Source organism: Hemitrygon akajei, chromosome 9 (genome assembly GCF_048418815.1).
Source record: "Hemitrygon akajei chromosome 9, sHemAka1.3, whole genome shotgun sequence".
Lineage (NCBI taxonomy): Eukaryota > Metazoa > Chordata > Chondrichthyes > Myliobatiformes > Dasyatidae > Hemitrygon > Hemitrygon akajei.
This window is the reverse complement of record NC_133132.1, coordinates 127,160,216-127,179,989: the sequence shown is the minus strand read 5'-3', so window position 1 is coordinate 127,179,989 and position 19,774 is coordinate 127,160,216.

Genomic DNA, 19,774 nt, shown 5'->3' with positions numbered 1-19,774 from the left:
CTGTCGAGAATTCAGGGAGCTAAGTTAAAGGACAGGACCTCGGGATTGCTACCCATGCCACATGCTAGTGAGGGTAGAACTAGGAAGATTCTACAGTTTAGTACATGGCTAAGGAGTTTATGTAGGTGGGAGGACATAGTATTTTTGGATATTTGCCTCTCATGCAGAGAAGGTGGGAACAGTGCAGAACGAATGGATTACACTTGAACCAAAGGGAGACTAATTTCCCTTCCCTGATTATACAACAGGTATGATGTTGTAGGCGTGGCTGAAAGATTATAGCTGGGAGCTAATATCCAAGGATACACATTGCATTAAAAGGATAGGCAGGAAGAGAGAAGGGGCAGTGTTGCTCCGTTAGTAGTTCCAGGTGTCAGGGGGCAGGAGGTGTGTGAAGTTGCCATAGATAGAGAGAAGATTCTTTGGAAACTGAATGGTCTGAAGGTAGATAAGTCACCTGGACCAGATGGTGTACACGCCAGAGTTCTGAAAGAGGTGGCTGAAGAGATTGTGGAGGCATTAGTAATGATCTTTCAAGAATCACTAGATTTTGGAATGGATCCAGAAGACTGGAAAATTGCAAATGTCACTCCACTCTTCAAAATGGGAGAGAGGCAGAAGGAAGGGAACTATAGGTCAGTTAGCCTAACCTTAGTGTTTGGGAAGATGTTGGAGTTGATTATTAAGAATAAGTTTCAGGATACTTGGAACCACATGATAAAATAGGCCCTAGTCAGCATGGTTTCCTCAAGGAAGCTACAAGCCCATGATATTACAGGAAAGATTCTAGCATGGATAAAGTAGTGGTTGATTGGCAGGAGGCAAAGAGTGGGAATAAAGGGAACCTTTTCTGACTGGCTGCTGGTGACTAGTGGTGTTCCACTGGGGTCTGTGTTGGAACCGATTATTTTTATGTCATATGTCAATAATTTGGATGATGGAATTGATGGTTTTGTTGCAAAGTTTGCAGACGATATGAAGACAGGTGGAGGGGCAGGTAGTTCTGAGGAAGTAGAGAAGCTATAGAAAGACTTAGATGGATTAGGAGAATGGACAAAGAAATGGCAGATGTAATAAAGTTTTGGCAATCGTATAGCCATGCGCTTTGATAACAGAAATTAAAGGGTTAATTATTTTCTAAATGGAGAGGAAATACAAAAAAGAAACTGAGGCACAAGGGGACTTGGCATTCTTGTGCAGGATTCCCTAAAGGTTAATTTGCAGGTTGAGTCTGTGGTGAGGAAGACAAATGTAATGTTAGCATGCATTTCAAGAGGATTCCAGTATTGAAAAGCTTATCATATGAAGAGTGTCTGATGACTCTGGGACTGTATTCACTAGAATTCAGAAGATTGAAGAATGACCTCAATGAAACCTATCAAATGTGAAAGGCCTTGATAGAGTAGATGTGGAGGAGAAGTTTCCTATGGTGGGAGAATCTAAGACCAGAGGACACAGCCTCAGAATAGAGGGGCATCCTTTTAAAATGGAAATAAGGAAGAATTTTGTTAGCCAAAGAGTGGTGAATCTGTGCAATTCTTTGTCACACGCACCTGTCGAGGCCAAAACTTTATATTTAAGGCAGAGGTTGATAGATTTTTGATAGGTCAGGGCATGAAGGGATAAGGGGAGAAGGCAGGAGGTTAGATTTGAGAGGAAAATTGGATCAGCCATGATGACATGTGGCTATATTTCATTAGAAGTTTGAAGAGATTTGGTCTGTCAGTTGAAACACTTGAAAACATCTGTAGATGTTCCGCTGAGAGCATTCTGACAGGCAGCATCACTGTCTAGTATGGGGGTGGGGGAGTACTGCACAGGACCAAAAGAAGCTACAGAAAGTTGTAAAATTAGTCAGTTCCATCTTAGGTACTAGCCTCTGTAGTACCGAAGTTATCTTCAAGGATAATTATGCCTCAGAAAGATGGCGTCATTATTAAAGATTCCTATCACCCAGGACATGCACTCTTCTCATTACTACCATCAGGAAGGAAGTACAGAAGCCTAAAGGCACACACTCAGCGATTCAGGAACAACTTCTACCCCGCTGTCATACGATCCCTAAACTGACACAAACCCATGAACATAGACCTCATTTTTCTTAATATATGTTATTTCTGTTTTTGCCTATTTGTAATCTATTCAATTACATATATATATATACATACAGTAATTGATTTACTTATTTATCTTTATTCTCTTGTTATATTATCATGTATTACATTGAACTGCTGCTGCGTTAACAAATTTCATGACCCACGCCAGTGTTAATAAACCTGATTCTGATTCTGATTTCTTCAAAGAATTCCAACAGATTTGTCAGAATCCTGCTTCTTCAACACTACCTGCTCCTCCACCTACATTTGTATTATCTACAAACTTGGCCACAAAGCCATCAATTCCATCATCCAATTTATTCCCATATAACGTGAAAAGAAGCGGTCTCAATATCGACCTGTTTATTTCCTGTCTTTGCCTCCTGCCAGTCAGCCAATTTCCTATTCATAGTAGTATTACAGGTGCCCTGTCTAAAGCATTCTGAAAGACCAAGAAAACAATATCCACTAACTCTCCTTTGTCTATCCTGCCTGGACCCATTACAATTTGCCTATCACTACAATAGGTCTACGGCAGATGCAATCTGAATGTCTCTTCAAATGGCTTTAGATCACCTGGACAATACAAACACCTATGTCAGGATACTGTTCATTGACGATAGCTCAGTGTTTAACACCATCATTCCCACAATGCTGATCAATAAGTTTCAGGACTTGAGTCTCTGTACCTCCCACTGCAATTGGATCTTCGACTCCCTAACCGGAAGGTCACAATCTGTGCAGATTGGTGATAACATCTCCTCCTCGTTGACGATCAACACTGGTGCACCTCAGGTGTGTGCTTAGCCCACTGCTCTGCTCTATATACCCATCACTGTGTGGCTCTGTATAGCTCAAATACCATCTATAAATTTGTTGATGATACAACCATTGTGGGTAAAATCACAGATGGAGATGAGAGGGTGTACAGAAACAAAATATACCAGCTAGCTGAGTGGTGTAGCAGCAACAACCTTGCACAATGTCAGTAAAATGAAAGAGCTGATTGTGAACTTCAGGGAAGGGTAAGGTAAGGGAGCACATGCCAATCCTCATAGAGGGATCATAAGTAGAGAGAGTGAGCAATATCAAGTTCCTGGGTGTCAAAATCTAGGATTTATTTCATTACAAATTTGAAGAGGATTGGTTGTCAATTGAAACACTCAGAAACTTTTATATATGTACCGTGGAGAGCATTCTGACAGGCTGCATTACTGTCTGGTGGTCGTGGGGTACTGTGCAGTACCGAATGAAGTTACAGAAAGTTGTAAAATTAGTCAGCTCCTTCTTAGGTACTAGCCTCTATAGTATCCAAGACATCTTCAAGAAGCAGTGCTTCAGATAGGCAGCGTCCATTATTAAGGACCTCCAGCAGCCAGGACATCCCCTCTTCTCATTACCATCAGGAAGGAGGTACAGAAGCCTGAAGGCACACACTCAATGTTTCAGGAACAGCTTCTATCCCTCTGCTATAAAATTCCTAAATTGATGTTGAACCCATGAACATGACCTCATTTTTCTTAATATATGTTATTTCTGCTTTTTGACTATTTTTAATCTATTCAATATACATATATACACATACTGTATTTGATTTACTTATTTACTTTTTTCTTTCTATATTATCATGCATTGCATTGTGCTGCTGCAGCTAAGTTAACAAATTCCACGACACATGTCAGTGATAATGAACCTGATTCTGATTCTAATTTCCTCAAAGAATTCCAACAGATTTGTCAGGCAAGTTTTCCCCTTAAGGAAACCATGCTAACTTCAGCCGATTTTATTATGTGTCTCCAAGTACTCCAAAGCTTTATCTTTAATAATGGACTCCAATATCTTCCCAAACACTGAAGTCAGATTAACTGGCCTATGATTTTTTTTTTTTGCTGATATATACAGTAGATGCTGACTCATTGTTTGCCTTCCATTTAGCTCTCCAGCTGAAGAAAGTATGAAGATTTATTTTCTATCATTCCACAGCTGTTTCTCAGTGCTTCTAATGATGGAACTCCAACCATTTCACACTAACCCCACTCCCCCTTCCTGCCAACACAACTGTCTCCTCTCCTCCACTAAGAAGCTATGTCCTTTTGAAGTCTCATTGTTAGGTTGCCTCTTTCTCAAACAAACTGTTTCAGATGCTCAGCCATGAAGATTTTACAACATGTCATGCTGCAGGCAAGTGCGAGTGATACACATCTAATGTCACCATAGCGAAGAATTCTTAATATTAAACATCAATTTCTCTAATTTTCTTGTCAGATTCTATTAGGACTGCAGCAATTTGCACCTGGTTTCTCTATCCTAGTAATTTCATGACCATTTATAAAATGATCTACTTATTTATAAAAACTATGGGTATGAACAACAGACGTCATTGCATAGTTTTCAGGGTGACACTGTTAATGAAAATGTTATTAAATATTGTGACAAGCTGTGAAGTGCGTTGGATTAAACAGACTAAATGTAACAAGCTTGGGTCAGGTCATTTCCAGCTTTGCTCCTGGAATTAAACCTACCCAATTTTGGAAGTTGTTCTCAAAATTATTTACATATTTGTTAAACTTAAGACATTAAGGACAAGAGCCTAATGTTAGTCTTAGCATTATGTTGAATTGGGAATCCCTAAGACTTACGTTTTCTGAGAATTCCAAAAGCTGGTTTACATTTTCCTTTTCCAGTGTGCCCATGCCTGAAAGTTTTCTTTTTGTACTGACTACTGTTTAGTTGGATTAGTTCACGACTGCAGTCCGTGCACACAACCTGGTAACATGAGTGTGCACTTTCCAATCAGAATACAAGTCAGACTGACAGTCTGAGTGGGAATACGAATGATATCTGATGGATCCATTACCTTGGACCCAAGTATAAACCAGGAACAAACCAACATCACTTCAAATAAAACAGCATTTTGCAGAAACATTATCAAAACAAATTCTTATTTTATGTTGCATAGGAAGATTTAAAGAGAAATTGGTAACCCAGGTGAGGTTTAAAAAGAAAAGCATGGCCGATAAATGGGATAAATTCCAGAGGTTGGCAAACGTAGTCAACAATGATAAAATGAGGGACATCGGGGATCAGAGATCAGAGTTAGAGAAATGAACTTACCTCAGATCTTCAACAACAGAGAGGAGCAAGGGAAAGAATGAATTAGAGAACAATGTTGGTTTTAAAATGGACACAAGCTGAGTCAGAAATAAGAAGGATGATGGGTTAACAATATTTGTGGTGACATCGATGGCTCCTGTTGGCAATCAAAGGTAATTTGAGTTTCCTAATACTTAGGACATTTTGTTTTTCCAGTCCTGGGCATCAACCAAGAAGCTGGAAAAGTTAGGTTTACTGTATTTGGAAGGATTAGGGAAAGACAATGATGGTAAATAGTTCTGGTTGGAGATTCTGTACTCAAAGATCAGCTGCTTGATGAGAAATAATGAGGCCAAGTTCAGGTTCTAATTTGTTGTTGCCAGAGGCTTCCATGTAGAAGGTATAAATGCATTGAAAATTATCTTTTTAAAGCAGTAGCATTGTAAATTATACGAGGCAAACATAAGTTAACATGCACTTATATTATCATAAATTATTATAAATTATATGTAACTTACACATGTGCAAAATAAACAACACTAATGCAGGACTGAGGGACAAAAATATATAGTCCAAGGCTTCTCAGATCACTTCAAGCACCTGATGGCAATGTGGAAGAAGTTGTCATTGAATCTTTAGTCTCCTGTACTTGCTGCTGTTACGTACCCGTGGGTATCTTGTACCTGTCACGTGACCATGATGTAATTGAGGCTAAGCTGGACATGAGGTAATGGTCTTGTGATGGTGGAGTGACGTCATTTTCCCGCCAGTGAGAGGTCATGTGATAGTTTTTTTCAAAAGGGTATAAAAGGAGAACCCCTCCCTGTGTTGGGGGGCAGTCCGTGGTTGAATTTGCCAGACACTCCCATTTTGCTGCGTATTCTATGTTATGACGCAGTTTTATTTTAAAGTGGAGTTTTACTTTCTGCCTTAAGTCAAAGGTTATTGCCGGCAGTTTTGCTACGATACTGCCAGGAAAGTCCAGTCGGAGAGTAAAGATTCATCCAAGTTCGGGAAGTTAAAGGATTGAGGAAAGTTGATTTCGATGGTGAAACAGGTTCGACCTTGTTTGATCCTCATTCGGAAGGAATTCGTCAGCTGTGCACATGTTAGTCCCTGCTGTAAGAGCGGAAAGAGCTGGGTGCAGATTTTCACCAAGGAAAGGTCAGTGCCTTTAAGCCTTTTCATTTTCTTCATCGTAAATCCTCCGGGAAAAGCATACTTTGGCTGGGATCAGCAGTAACGCCACGAAAGAGAATTTAAAATATTTCAAGGAAAGTCTCTCCTAAGTGACTGTAAATCATTTTGGACTTTTTGCAATACTACTTTAAAGAACTGTGTTTGCATTTCTCGCTCTAAGAACTGTTCGAGCTGCCGTATCACAGCTGACTTCTGGTTAAGTCAGTCGTTTGTTTACTTTTGGGGTTTTTTTCTAGCAGTGTTTGATAAATGTTTTATTTGTTATCAAACAACCTGTCTCAATTATATATTCATTGTTGCTGGATCGTAACACTGCTGAATGGCAACATGGAGCAGGCATGGTGGAGGTTCCTGCTGAAGAATGCCACCTTCCAGTGATGTTGCCTCTATTAGATGCCTTGAAGGTGGAAAGAGTTGTACCCATGATGGGCAGACTGAGAGATCCTTGAGAAGATCAGAGATAACATTGGAAGAGTGAGAAGAAGGTGCATCATAAGATTTTTGTTTTGGCTGTAGCTACTGAGGTGGGACTAACCAAGCACAGAACTGCCAGCCGGGGAAAGGACTGCAGGAACATAGTGTCAATGCTAATTTCACCACTACACACTGATTGAGACAAATGAAGTCATATAGTTAACACTGTTACAGTCTTGTTGGACATTATGTTTGAGCTTGTTAATAGACCAGTGGGGTACAGTGACATGATAAAAACCCATCTGTAGGGATAGAATATGGAGTTAGCTCATGAAATAATTCCACGGGAAAGATGTGGGATCAGTGATTGGTGGATGGATGACATCATTTGGAGAGGAGTGTGCGTGAGGGGGTATGTTTATAGGTTACCGTGTTATTCTTCCAGGCTCACAAGTGGTGCTGATAAAGCACATTCACTATTGAACAAACCATACTCTCTTTTACCCTCTCTCCAGCAGCTGGCAGAAATCTTCTTCCTACCTTGACTTTACCCTCTTTGCTTGGTCCAGTCCCTTCCCACTTGCATTCATGACACCTCTGACACCATCTACCATTTTAAGTTTTCAGTCCCATCTGCTTCATCTTTACCGATCCCTCCACCCTTCCATCCGGGATGGATATGGTCTAAATACCCTGAATTTCTTCCTTAAGCAGAACTAGATCCTCTCCACCAGCACACATATTCACTTCCTCGAACAACTTTTCTTTCAACTCCACTTTTAAATTGGAACATGCACGAGCCAAATCTGTGCTTGTCTTTTTGTAGGATACGTGGAACAGATTTTGTTTTAGTCTTGCTCTGTCATCCTCCCTCTGCTCCTTTTGTACTGCGCTGATGGCTGTTCTGCAGCTGATTTTTGTACTCATGTAAAATTCAGCTCTCATGATTTTTGTCGCCAATTTGCATCCTGCTCTCATTTTAACATAGTCCATATTTGCACTTTTCAGCATCTGCAGATTTTCTCTTGTTTGCACTTTCCTTTCCTTTCAGAACATTTCTGTCTCTATTTTAGGAAATCAATGAGTATTTCTGAATTATAAATCATGCTTTAACTTGTCTTAATGGTGTGATGTTTAGTGCACACGTTTAATGGAGATAAATTTTGGGAGGAACGCCATCTAACAGTAAGCCTGAACACAAAAATTATCCTCTGCACTGCCACATAGTACCTCAGAGATCTCAAAGTATGTCTATGTCACAGTGCACTACTTTGGGATTCATTTCCTTGCAAGACATAAACAATAGAACAAAGAAAGAAGATTGAAACATCGAGATGAATATGGAGGGGTTAGCAACTAGATCAGTGCGTTCGGCCCGGGTTTGCTGCCTTCCCACTCGGCTCAGCGGCATTTGGAAAAGATCGGCACTCTCAGACCCAGGTTGGTGGTCACTCTTTATGAAAGGATTGAATTTGTGCAGCTGCTCTCGTCGCCTGAAGACAAGAAGACATTTTCCATACTCTGAGATTTATGTGATTATTGGACTGTACTTTCTATTTGTTTCCTTCAGTTTGATTGGTGTTTTCTTTGTTGCAATTGATTGGTGGGTGGGTAATCTGTTAATTTTTATGTGTGGGGAGTGGGGGTTTGGTGCTTTTCTATGAATGAGCGGGTTGGGGATTTTTATGTCAGAATCAGAATCAGGTTTATTATCACTGGCATGTGACATGAAATTTGTTAACTTAGCAGCAGCAGTTTAATGCAATACATAATCTAGAAGAAGAGAAACAAAATAAAGTAATAATAATAATAATAATAATAATAATGCATAAATAGGTAAATCAGTTACCAGAGGAACTGCACCCTAGGGATCTGAAAGAGGTAGCATTAGAGATTGTGGTGGCATTAGAAATGATCTTTCAAAAATCATTGGACTCTGACATGGTGTCAGAAGAATGGAACATTGCAAATGTCACTCCACTCTAAGAAAGGAGGAAGCAGCAGAAAGGAAGTTATAGACCACTTAGCCTGACCTCAGAGGTTGGGAAGATGTTGGAGTCAATTGTAAAGAATGAGGTGATGGAGTACTTGGTGACACAGGACAAGATAGGACAAAGTCAGCATGATTTCCTTCAGGGAAAATCCTGCCTGTCAAACCTGTTGGAATTCTTTGAGGAGATTACAAGTAGGATGGATAAAAGTGGTGCAGTGGATGTTGTATATTTGGACTTTCAGAAGGCCTTTGACAAGGTGCCACACATGAGGCTGCTTACCAAGATAAGAGCCCACGTTATTACAGGAAAGTTACTAATATGGTTAGGGTATTGGCTGATTGGTAGGAGGCAACAAGTGGGAATAAAAGGATCTTTTTCTGGTTGGTTGCCATTGACTAGTGGTGTTCTGCAGGGGCCGGTGTTGGGATCACTTTTCTGTATGCTGTAAATAAATGATTTAAACAATGAAGTAGGTAGCGTTGTTGCCAGATTTGCAGGTGATACAATGATTGGTGGAGGTGCAGGTAGTGTTGAGGAAACAGATAGGATGCAGAAGTACTTAGACAGAGTAGGAGAATGGGAAAGAAAGTGGCAAATGAAATACAATGTTGGAAAATGCATGGTCATGCACTTTGGTAGTAGAAATAAATGTGCGGACTATTTTTTAAATGGGGTGAAAATCCAGGAATCTGAGATGCAGAGAGATTTGGGAGCCCTTGTGTAGAACAGCCTGAAAGTTAATTTGCAGGTAGAGTCAGTGGTGAGGAAGGCAAATGCCATGCTAGCATTCACTTCAAGAGGTCTAGAATACAAGAGCAAGGGTGTAATACTAAGGCTTTATAAGGCACTAATGAGGTCTCACCTTGAGAATTGTGAACAGTTCTGGGCCCCTCATCTTGGAAAAGATGTGCTGGCATTGGAGAGGGTCCAGAGGAGATTCACAAGGATGATTTCAGGAAAGAAAAGGTTATCATAGGAGGAATGTTTGATGGCTTTGGGTCTGTATTCATTGAAATTCAGAAAGATGAGGGGGGATCTCAGTGAAACCTTTCGAATGTTGTAAGGCCCAGACAGAGTAGATGTGGAAAGGATGTTTCCCATGGTGGGAGAGTCTAGGGCAAGAGGGCATAGCCTCAGGGTGGAGGCAAAGATATTTCTTTAGCCAGAGGGTGGTGTATTTGTGGAATTTGTTGCCACGTGCAGCTGTTGTTGCCAGGTCGTTGGGTGTATTTAAGGCAGAGATTGATAGGTTCTTAATTTGTCATGGCATCAAAGGTTACGGGGAGAAGATCTGGAAATGGGGTTGAGGAGGAGAAACAAAAAAGGATCAGCCATGATTCAATGGTGGAGAAGACCCAATGGGCCAAATGGCCTCAGTCTGGTCCAATACCTTATTATCTTATTACAGTATACTTATATAGAATAGATTAAAAATCATGCAAAAAAACAGAAATGCAGCCTATCCTCATTATATGCAGGGGATACGTTCCTCACAGTCGACGTATAATGTGAATAATTATTGAAGTTGAGAAAATAAGGATGCATTCTAGAGGGCTTCCTAAATATGTTTTATCTGTAATTTATTCACATTTTCATACCAATACGACACAAAAGCAGTACCACAGGCAACATTCGTATTATATTTCATCAATTTAAGGTAATATTCAATGTAATAAATCATAGAAAGTTAACATACTAGGGTGTACTAGGGTGTCAAACCCTTAAGAGCATGGGGGTTTAGTGAATGGTAAACTAAGAGAGGCTTCATCTTACAGTCCCCTTCGGCATTGGAACACATAGGAGAAGTCAATCTATCCTTTGCTGCCTTGAAACCTGACACAGCTTTTTCATCCTTACTTATGTAAGTGCGTTTCGGCATACGCTTCCAAAGAAGCCCGGTCTCATCTGCATTAAACACCTGCTTTGATGTGATGCCTAACTCAGCTATCATAGCCTGCAGCTGCACAGGGTAGTGTTCAGCAGCTTCATGATCAGCACTAGCTTGCTCACCACGCACAGCTAAGTTGTGAAGCCTGTGATGATTAACAAACTTAGAAAACCATCCCCTACTTGCATTAAAGCTAACAATATCACTTGACACTTCCTCACTAGCCTCTGAACAAAGGCGACGATAAATTTCCAAAGCTTTCAAACAAAGATGAATGTAACTGAGTGTTGATTTTTTTCTTTGTTTCATGCTCAATGTACAAACTCAACATTTTCTCCATTTTTGTCATAATCTGGTTACGCACTTTGGTGGCAATCTTTGAAGACACTTGTGGTGAATCAATCACTGCACTTTTTATTTTCTCAGCATTTTTCTTTATGTTTCTGATCGTGGACTCACCCAGGCCGAAGTAGCATCCCAGAGCTGTGTTACCTTCATCTGACGCTGCCCTGTTTATAATTTCCAACTTTTTTTCAAGTGTTAAAGCGGTTCTCTGCCGCTTGGCTGATGGCCCCGGACTTGACATTGAATGCTTAGGAGGCATAGTTAAATATTTCAAGCACAAAATCACTGTACCGTAGGTAAAAACAATAAAAAAATTAAGAGCGCAAGATCGCACATCCACACCCTGCCAAAACCAATGTGAGACTGGCGGGAATGAGACTGTGAGGCGTGCACATGTGACTTGCATTGGCATGAAAGCAGTGTTCCTCGCATAATTGTGAGTTTTGGACGCACATAAGGAGAAGTTAGTAGAAATAGGTTCCTCGCATAACTGTGAATCCGTATTGTCTGAAGATGCATATAACGAGAATAGGGTGTACTATATATTTAAAAAGTGAGGTAGTGTCCAAGGGTTCAATGTCCTTTTAGGAATTGGATGGCAGAGGGGAAGAAGTTGTTCCTGAATCGCTGAGTGTGTGCCTTTGGACTTCTGTACCTCCTTCCTGATGGTAAAAGTGAGAAAAGGGCATGCCCTGGGTGCTGGAGGTCCTTATTAATGGACGCTGCCTTTCTGAGACACCACTCCCTAAAGATGTCCTAGGTACTTTGTAGGCTAGTACCAAGATGGAGCTGACTAAATTTACAACCCTCTGCAGCTTCCTTCGGTCCCGTGCAGTAGCCCCTCCACACCAGACAGTGATACAGCCTCTTAGAATGCTCTCCACGGTGCATCTATGGAAGTTTTGAGTGTATTTGTTGACATACCAAATCTCTTCAAACTCCTAATAAAGTACAGCTGCTGTCTTGCCTTTTTTATAACTGCATCAATATGTTGGGACCAGGTTAGATCCTCAGAGATCTTGACACCCAGGAACTTGAAACTGCACACTCTCTCCACTTCTGATCCCTCTACGAGGCTTTTCAATCTTACTGACGTTGAATACAAGGTTATTGCTGCACCACCACTCCACTAGTTGGCATATCTAGGGGGTCAGCGATTGGTATTATGACTGTTTTTTTAGCTGTGGAGGAGAGGGGATTTTGGGGCCTGTGAGTTTTGTTTCTTTTCTTTTTCATGCCTGCGGGCTGGGAGTTGATGTCTTTTCTTTCATCAACATCCTTGGTCTTTCTGTATTTAATGCCTATCTGGAGTAGACACATATCAGATTTGTTTTGTGCATGCCTACTTTGACACTAAAATGAACCTTTGAACCCCTTAACCTTTGAATACAATAGAATCTATGAAAAAACTACACACAAAGACTTGACAAACAACCAATGTGCAAAAGAAGATAAACTGAGAAAATACAAAAGAATAAATAATAATAGTAAGTAAATGAATGAATAAATAATATTGAAACATGAGTTATAAAATTGTTGAAAGTGATTTCACTGGTTATAGAAACAGTTCAGTGTTGAAGTGAGTGAAGTTATCCACGCTAGATCAGGGGCCTGAAGGATGAATGATAATAACTGTTCTTGAACCTGGTTTTGAGGAACCTAAGGCTCCTGTAGCTCTTTCCTGATGTGAGCAGAGTGATGGTGGGGTTCCTGGATGCTGCTTTCTTGGGGCAGTGCTCCTTGTAGATGTATGTAGTGGTGGGGAGAACTTTTCCTGTGATGGACTGGCCTGTGTCCACAATTTTTTGCAGGCTTCTCTTGGGCATTGGTTGTTTCCATACCAGGCATTCATCCAGTCAGGATACTCTCCACTTTGCATCTATAGAAGTTTGTCAAAGGTTTAGATGACAGCCAAATTTGTGCAAATTTCAAAGAAAGTAGAGGCAGTGTTGTGCCTCCTTTGCAATGGCATATAAGTGGTGGCCCCAGGTTCTCTAAAATGATAATGCCAAGAAACCTAAAGCCTCTGATCCTCTTCACTTCTGGTCCCCTAAAGAGGACTGGCTCATGCTTCTTCCTCCTGTAGTCAATAATCAGCTCTTTCAACTCATGTTCCAGATTCCTGGTTTTTGCATTTAGCATGCAGCCATAACATTCCCAATCGATACCTATCTACTTTATTAATGTAAATGTTGAAAAATCTTTGGTGACACACCACTTAAGATCTGTGATGGATAAATTGAACAGAAGCAATTATTTGTGCCTTATTATTTAACTTACACCAGATTTGTAAGAAATTAATCTGTCAATAGCAATTCCTTAAAATGTGCTCATGACTCTGATGCATTGATGTAATCAGCATTGTACGCGAGGTGCAATACAGCTATCTGACGAATATAGCACTAACCAAATTTGTGGCCTGTGTAAATTAAGATAAATTCTGTGCAGCCTAATAACATGAAGATTATCTTCCTTTTCATTTGATGTGTAGTTCAAAATTGGTCCAATATTTTTGCAGATTAATCATCTAATTAAAATATATTGTCTTCAAAGTTCTCTTTTCAGAACTACTTATTTCCTTTGGCATTTTATATAAAATTGTCTCATTTTATCTAACGTCATTGATATACCAACAGAGTAAGGAAACAGTACAGGGATTTATTTAGCCAGCCAATGATGTGGAGACAATCACACTGGACTTTGAGGAGAGTAGTCCTGGGTTCGAATCCAGCCAGCTCCTTGCACACTTTCCATCCGTGCTGTGTTAAGCATCGAGCTAGCAACTCGGCTTCGTAAAAAAATGCAAAGGAAATGGCAAAGGTTCCTGCCTGATACACCACAAGTTGTGGACTAGAACAACAGGGATTTATTGCAGCAATATTTCAAAGCTGGAGAATCCTATTTGGCATTTTTGAAGAATGCACATACACTTAATACGATACACATACAAGAATAGATCTGGATAAATGGATCTGTAACTGGTTCTTATTCGTAACTTTTTACACATGGATCAGTCATTTATGTTTGTTTTCGATTTCTCGAGTTGAACCTGTGGGCAGCTGGTATTCTGACTGAAGTATCGCTTTTTTTTATTATCTGTGGGGTGCAATGTCAGATTGCTCAACCACAAAGTCTTAGTCCCACAATGAGAAAACTACATAGGTGAATTCAAAGTCTTTTGAGGGTCAGAATAATTAAAGTCAGGAGTTTAATACTGCTTGAAGAACCTTGGGACCTCTCTCTATTTGAAGACTTTGTTTGAGATGAAATGACCCATCAGAAGATACAATTAGAAACATGCCATTTGTACCAATCAACCCATACTGGTCTTTCCTACTTATATGAATATTAGTGCTTGAGTTGTGCTGTGCTGATGAAGGTAAACTCACAAAACTGTTGGGTTGGGAGTTCCAGGATTATGAATGAAATTAAGATATATTAATTCTGTTAATTATCCCTTTGACATTTCTTCCTTTAAACATCAATCAAAGTTGCTTTGAACCAAAAATTTGGTTAAGCTTCTTCCACACAACCATCAAGCCTTACAATGGGTAATTGATGACATTGGAGTTGTGACTTGGTGTCCACTTCTCTCATTAAAAGTATCATTACATTACAGAGTCCCACAAACCTTAATTTAGAGAAAAAGTGTCCTGTATTCCACTGTAAGACCTAGGATGCTGGTCATGTCAAGTACGTAATTTGAGAAGGCTTGTAGTCCAAAATGGCAAGACCATGTACAAGCTTCTCCCACACCTGAAGTGCACAAACCATCCTGGTAGATCGGCTATTTTGTTCTGATGTGGTGCGTTTGGAAATTAAAAAGAACAGGTAAATAGAAACAGATTGTCTTTGAACTACTGGTGTCCAGAAGGCATAACATTTAAATGAATTTACCCTCCCCCCCCCCCCCCCCCAATCAGGCTAGCTGAAAAAGTAAGCCTATTTTGGTCTTATTTTTCCTATTTTGCTCAGAGTTCTCTTCTGCCATTTAATGACATTTGTTCATATTCAATTCCATCTTGCTTAGATGAATTCATCCATGTGCTTAATCATTCCTTAAGTATGCTGAACAAAATAATGCATTAATTCTCTTCTCACCACCTGCAAACTTTCTAATATTCACAACTAACCTTTGTTTGGTCTTATTTTGCTCTTTCTAAAGTTTGTCTGGGATGGTTGTTGTGTCAAATTTTATACAAAGGGAGTTGAAGAAAAAAGAACTTGACTTAACTGTCTCTAATAATAAGAACTTCAATCACAATAGCAAATTACCATGGATTCAGTAACTCTGAAAAGCATATCACATTTGGAGACCTTTAATCACATTAAACCACAAGCTGAAAATGAGGACTGCTAACATACAAATGCTGTTGGTAACCAAGGGCAAGTCTTGGGTTGCTATGGAATCAGAAAAATAGAGTATTACTACCCTGAATTAACACACTAGCAAAGAGCAATAAGCAGAAACTGTAACGAAAAACATTTATGTTTGAATCAGCTGAACCAATGAAAGCTGTAGGCAGAACAGAGGGAAATAAAATCATAAAGATATGCACATGAGAATCACAAAGAAATTACAATCTTAGCAATTTAATATCTATAATAACTGGAACTGGAGCTGGCTGACCTTCAGCTCATATGGGTGAATGAGGAGGTGATGGATAGAAGCTACAGGGAGGTAGTCACTCCTAACTTGCAGGAGGCAGATATGAAAAGATGCGGAGTGCCCCTGTGACTGTTGCCGTCAGTAATTACTATACTGCTTTGGATCTTGTCAGGGGGTGTAGGGGGAAAACAATCTACCATGGGAAAGCTGCAGCAACCAGGACTCTGGGACTGAGTCTGTCTCTGGATCAGAAGGGAAGTGGGGGGAGAAGAGGAGTGCAGTTGTGACAGGGGATTCCATAATTAGTGGTGCAGACAGGAGACTCGGTGGACATGAAAGAGACACCTGGTAGGTATGTTGCCTCTCAAGGCACATCTTGCATTGGGTCCACGGAATTCTAAAGGGCAAGGGTGAACAACCGGAAGTCGTGGTACATACAATATCGGTACCGAAGACCTAGGTAGGAAAAGCGATGAGTTGTGAAGAGAGAACATAAGGAGTTAGGTAGAAAGCCGAAAAGCAGGACCTCCAGGGTAGCAAGCTCTGAACTGCTACCTGTGAGGGTAAGGTAGGTATGATAGGACAGAGGGTGCAGGGGTAGGCTTTCAGATTTCCAGCTGTCCTCTGGAGAAGTTATGACCTGCAAGAGCAAGCAACATGCTTGCAGGTAGATTTGCTCAAGCTGTCGGGAATACTTAAACTAATTTGCCAGGGGGTGGGAACTGGAGTGATAAGGCGGAGGATGTGGTAGCTGGTACACAAGTAGATGCAGCGTGTAGTGAGACTCTGAGGAAGAATAGGCAGAGCTTAGGAAAAAATTGTAGTCAGTAGGATGGGTTGAAGTGTACCTTTAAATTAAATAGTAGATTCAACAGCTCAACAGTTTGAAAACGTGAGGATAAAGCAAAAGGAAAGGAGAATGCAGGAAAGATTAGAAAAGTCTCCAGAATAAATTAAAAGACAAAAAGAAGACATCAACCAGAATTTCAAAAGTGTCAGAGGGCTGAAGTGCGTGGAGTTGCTGTTACTAAGGAGAAAGTGCTTTGGAAGCTGAAAGGACTGAAGTTAGATAAGTCACCTGGACCAGATGGGCTACACACAAGGGTTCTGAAAGAGACCATAAGACCATAGGATCATAAGATATAGGAGCAGAATTAGGCCATTTGGCCCATCAAGTCTGTTCTGCCATTTCATCATGCTGATCCAATTTTCCTCTCAGCACCAATCTCTTGCCTGCCATCTGTATCACTTCAGGCCCTGACCAATCAAAGATCTGTCAGGCTCTGCCTTAAATATACATAAAGACTTGGTCTCCACAGCTGCCTTAGGCAACAAATTCCTTAGATTCGCCACTCTATGGCTAAAGAAATTCTTCCTCATCTCCATTCAAAAAGGACGCCGCTCTATTCTGAGACTGGAAAATTGCAAATGTCACACCATTCTTTGGAATGGGTGGGTTTGCATCTGAGGAAAAGTTGAACAGATTAGGCTTGTTTCTGAAATGTGTTAATTTATTGATGATGAATAAATAAATAAGGGTTGATGTGACATTGAATTCCAGCGTTTCAGAATTACATCTTGATCCCTAGAAATAGGTCAGATAGAAAGCAGAACTGCCACATTAATCTGACTTGAACACAGATAAATAGTTTACACTGTGCACGAGTGTAAAAAGGAGAGTAACACTGTTGGGGTGTGAGGGAGGAAGAGGGAGCTCATGTTTCAAATATTTTCAGGACGTTTTGCCTGTTAAGGGACAAAACGGACCTAGAGTTTGGAATCACGTTCATATTCAGATTCAAAGTCAAAGTTATTTATCACATGTGCATAGAAACATGCAGTGAGCTATGTCATCTGTGTTAACAGCTAACACTCCTAAGGACGTTCTGGCGACCACCTGCAAGTGCCGCCACACATTCCAGTGCCAACACCACATGCCCACCATGTGGCAGAGCAGAGCAGAACACAACAGAACAGAACCTGCCGAGGGACAACGCAACAGCAATGAAACAAGCCCTGTTTCACAGTCCAACCCAGGAAAGGCCACCTTCTTCAGCCTCCTGCAGGATTCGCAGACTTTGTGCCTTCAGCTTCCCCAGTAAACTCGCAGACTTGGGTTAAACAGCAGATGTAATTCTGGAATATTGAATTCCATGGTATTCGATTTGAACTTTGTTCGCTCTCCATATATGTTCATAAGGTTTTAATTCTGATACTTTTCACTCATCATATTTCTGGGTATCACCTGCAACAGTTTTTAATGGCTGGGTGAGAATGGATGCGTTCTGAGGCAATGAGGGCTGCTATGTTGCCAATTTCCTTTCATTGTATTCAATTTATATTTAATAAGAATCTAGAATTGGGGGCAATTTTTCCCCATCAATATTTCTCAACATTGCCACTTTCTTAGCACGATAGCAGATATTTATTTTGTATCAGAACTATATTGCCGAAGGAGCTCAACTCAGCATTTACCCTTTTTGTTTGAACTTTTTGTGCATGTGTGCGTGGCATTTCTGATTTTAAGATAACTATGTGCAGCAACAAAACAAAATAAAATGTTCTTCTTGACGCCCTGGATATATACGAATCTCTGCAAAACCTAGTGGATTGTGGATGGGCTCAAGTGAACAAATGAGCATTGGATATTCAGTCTCTACAGGAACTTGAGTATGAAAACTATGTCAGGGGATCGGTAGGCAATTGGACTGGATAGAGAATCTGCTATCTGCGCTTGTAGACCTCAGCCAACTGGTCCATCTATTTCAGGTAGTGTTCCCCCACTCCACTAATGACCCTCCTCACTGACATCATAAAAATCTGGAGAAAATGGCTAGATATAAATGTAGCATTGTGCATTTTTAGAAGTTCCACCTCAGAAAGCAAATTGCTTCTAAGGAAGTAATACCACACATCCCAAAAATATCAGCAAGCCTGCAGTTTTGGGATTGTTGACCTTGCTGCATTTTGCATGTGGGAGGGGGATATGGGGGTTGATGTTCTGGTGTTTTCTGCAGGGGGAGGAGGGTGACTGGAATGGCACTTTATTGTGCAGGAGGGCTGTGATTGCTGTTTCTCTCTGAATGACTTTCATGTTCTTTCTTTGTTTCGTGGCTATCTGAAGAAGAAGGACCTCAGAGTTGTACACTGCATACACACTTTGATAATAAATGAACCTTTGAACCTTTTGAAGCTTTGAGTTTGATTTTACCCAATAACCTTCTGCTTCAGACACACAAAGGCTCCCACTTCAATCAACTGATGCTTAGAATGCAACCAGAGACGATATTCCAACAATTATATTGCAAGAATAAGGGATGTCAGCAAATAGGTCTTCAGCAGAGCAGAGTGGACATCGAAATATGTGAAGGTGGGTGGCAGCCGTGAACAATGAACAAATTTATTGCTGGTGTGGATCTGTCAGCATGTCATTAGGAAATGTCGACTTCTGCCACTGTTAATTTTTTGGCAATTTGAAGCCTACTGCCTGTACAACTATAGAAGTTAAAGGTAGAGGCTGTAGATATTTTTTATTTTAAAATATTGAGCAACTATTGGAAGTAATAGTTAATGAGAAAAGTATTTTAATATGCCCCCTTAAATACAAATGTCAAATCAAAAACATGATCAATGATGTCCCTGTTACACTCACTACTAATACAATGCATTAGGGGGTAAAGGCCATTTTGAGCACAATTTTCAATGATGTTGTTTACTGGCTAAAAGATTGGTTAGAAATTTTTCTCTGAATAAAACTTACAATGTTTATCACATTGACCAAAACCTGCAGGAAAAGTAATATCAAGTTCTAAACAAATGTATTTAATAATGCACAAATTGGATAACAAGTTCAGAGGAAGAGTTATCCAAGAGACTGCAAATCTCGATAATTTACTTATTACTCACACTGCTCTCCTGTTAGTCTGCACAAATGATACATTTTCCTCAGGTCTTTTTGTAAATTCGAAGAACTTGCACATTAATTGCCCATTAAACTCATACCAGAAATATACTGCAGTTCGTTAACTCATTGGCATAAGTAGCCCTTTAATGTTTTTTCAATGTACTGCTGATTAATCTCTCTTTTCCAGAAAATGAATAATTTATGCTGTTAAATTGTGTAATGCACATTATC